The sequence below is a fragment of the Rousettus aegyptiacus genome, unplaced genomic scaffold, assembly GCF_014176215.1.
Source record: "Rousettus aegyptiacus isolate mRouAeg1 unplaced genomic scaffold, mRouAeg1.p scaffold_m13_p_4, whole genome shotgun sequence".
Lineage (NCBI taxonomy): Eukaryota > Metazoa > Chordata > Mammalia > Chiroptera > Pteropodidae > Rousettus > Rousettus aegyptiacus.
In genome coordinates this window covers 159,295,640-159,298,584 of record NW_023416307.1, presented here as the reverse complement: position 1 = coordinate 159,298,584, position 2,945 = coordinate 159,295,640, and the positions used below count along the sequence as shown (strand labels likewise).

Sequence of the window (2,945 nt, the reverse complement as noted above, 5' to 3'; positions counted from 1 at the left end):
CTCTAGGGCCACGCCGCCCTGAACACGCCGGGCCTGTCTGATCTCAAAGCTAAGCAGGGTGGGGCCTGGTTAGTACTGGGATGGGAGACCACCTAGGAAGACCAGGTGCTGTAGGCCTAAAGAATAAGGGATTGTAAACTGACAAAGTCCTTGCAATCTGTGAGGTCAACCAAAACTAAAATAATAATAATAATAATAATAATAATAAATAATTTAAAATGATATTAAATATTCTGGTTTGCCTAGATTGAGTCAGTTGAATTTTTTCCTAATGTTTATGAATAGAATATCTTGAAATAAGAAGAGAAAATTAGCCTGTTATCAATATGAGTCTTTTATGAACTCCTTTCTGGGAAGCTGATGAACGAATGCTTTATGACTTTACATGAATTATTTTCTGGTATTTCAGACAACTCTGTTAGCTGGGTGACAGTTAAAGGAGCGCGTCTCCTCCATAAGTTTATATTTCAAGGCAAACATTGTCATACTGTCGCCTGCTTGGTCCAGAAGACAGGTGAACACCCAAGGCAAAATGACTTAGACGTCTGCACCGTCGAAATCAATGTCTGGTTTATTCTCCTAAATGGATGCCTTGTCACCCTTTGTCCCACCTGTGCGCAGGGCCGCGTTCGGCACCCCAGGAATAATCTGACGGTTGATCAGGGATAATCTCAGCTGTTGGCAAACTATAGTCTCCGAACAGAATGAAATAAGACACTGTCAAAGTATAGACTGGCACCAGCTTGTGAATAAGTCATATTGTCTTAGGAAACCTGTCATTTGGTTGATGAAACATAACGCTCGCTTTTTCATAGAAATGTTGCCGACGCCTCGGCGTCTGGTGTTGCTCGAGTCTCCGAGGGCCCCGTAGCGGGTGGGGCCGTGTCCTCCTCCGCCCGCATATTCAGCTTCCTGGAGGGGACCGAGACATGTGACCAGGAGGCACGGAGTCTCTCACGGTACGGGACACGGGAGGGGAGAAGGAGAAACGCCAGGCCCTGCTTTCCAGAACCGCCGGGGCGGAGCAAAGCAGCCTCCCGTGGGCGAGGTCTCCCTTGCCAAGGCAACACTTTCACCCTGGGGCCTTTGCCCAAGGGGATTCCCTGCCTTCCTTATCTCTTTCTGCTGCTCACCATCCCTGCTAATAACCTCCTAAAACTCACCCGTTACCACGGTAGCCTTGGCTCCTGGCGTTCGGGCCCAGCAGCCCTGCACGGCCCTCCCCAGGGGCCAAGCTGCACCTCGCCGCAGGGCCTTTGCACCTGCCGCGGTCTCGCCAAGAATCAATCGTGCCTCACTCGCTTACTCTTGCTCCTTTCACCTCGTCGATTTTTGCTCATTCCGATTGGGAAGGACCCCCTCTTACCTGCCTCCATCGTACCAGCGTCACTCTGGCCTATGACCAGTCAGTCGTAGCTACAGTTTTTTCACTTATTGGTGCTATTTTTCAATTAATTCCTGTGATCTTCAATAAACCCTAAGCCCTACGAGGCGGGGGCTATTTTTGTGTTGTTGATCATCGTAACCCCAGGATGTTCCTGGCACCGCGCCCAGCACGTGGGACGCTCTTGATAAATGCGACTCATTTAGAAACAAATGAGCATCCAGTAATAAATTTGAACATCTGATAAAATAAACACAGATCATTTAATTACGCAGATTGAATTAATGAGTTAAGGACCATTGCCTGTATCTTTCACAAAACATTCTCCTCTTCACGGAAGTCAACGTAAAGCTGTTGCTATGCTCCTTAGTCCTCGAAACCAGTGGACCATTCTCCTCACATTGTGTCATCACTTTCATGGACCAGAAGATAATGCGACATCAGACACGTTTCATTAAATTCTACTTGTAATGCCTCTTTTATCTCACATCTATCTATGCTTTTTTATTAACGTAGTAGAACAAAGGTGACACCATCTGACACACATAACTCAGCCATCTCACTACCCAGAAGTCCTTCCTGCTGGTCTTCAGAATCCTGAACACAGAGCCACAGGCGACTCCCGCTAATGAATCTTTTGGCGTCATGGGGTGAAATTTACCTGCAACCCCACAAAGGAGTAAAGAAGAAAGTCTCCTTTCTGTCGTGAGCAAGACGGACTTTTCCAGGGGGCTATGATGAGAACGTACTTTCTAACTAGCCATGTTGCTTTGGTTCCAACTGCATATTAAAGACAGCTTCAAATGTTTCTGCGGCTTTTTGTAGAAAAGTTTTCACAGAAAATAAATTCAGTTCCACCTCTTTCTTCTCAGAATGCATATTAGATGTCTCAGTTCTCGCATCTCTCGAACACGAATCCTGGAGCGTGGGCTGGACCATTCTGGGAACAGGATGCTTTGGCACAGTCCACATATTAGACAGAATGACCTCCCACTCCAAGGAAGCCCATGTCCCGAGTCCCAGAACCTGTGCTTTCGCCACCTCACATGCAAAAGGGACTTGACAGGTGTCATTAAGTAAAGGGTCTTGCAGTGGGAGGTTGGCCTGGGTTGCTCGGGTGGGCTCCATGTAGTCACAAAGGTCTTTCAAGGTGGGCAGAAGGAGAGTCGGAGAGAGTGACATGTCAGAGACTGGATGGGCAGCCGCGGGCGCTGACCACGGACGGGGGCGAATCCGGGACCGGGGAAGGCAGAACCCAGGGCCCCAGAGGCTCCAGAGGCAACGCGACCCTGCTGAAACCTTGGCCGCAGCTCCGGGCGACCACCGTGTGTCGTTGTAAGCCACTAGCTTGGTGCTATGGCTGTAACAGGAAGCAAACCTGGTGAGTTTTAAGAAACTGCCACGTTCATACGGCAGAGAGATGGTCAGAAATGAAACCCAGACAGTCTGACAAGAAAACCCGCTTTATGGAAGCAGCCATAGAAAAACGGCTCAACGCTGGACGGAGGAGACTATACAAACACAGCATGAATCTACATACGCATACGACTGCAGCTTCGCA

The 2,945-nt window shown here is 48.6% G+C and overlaps 1 pseudogene; it reads left to right on the top strand.

Annotated features, from left to right (window-relative positions):
• On the top strand, positions 1-117 carry LOC118601953 (annotated as a pseudogene).
• Positions 118-2,945: the final 2,828 nt, after the last annotated feature.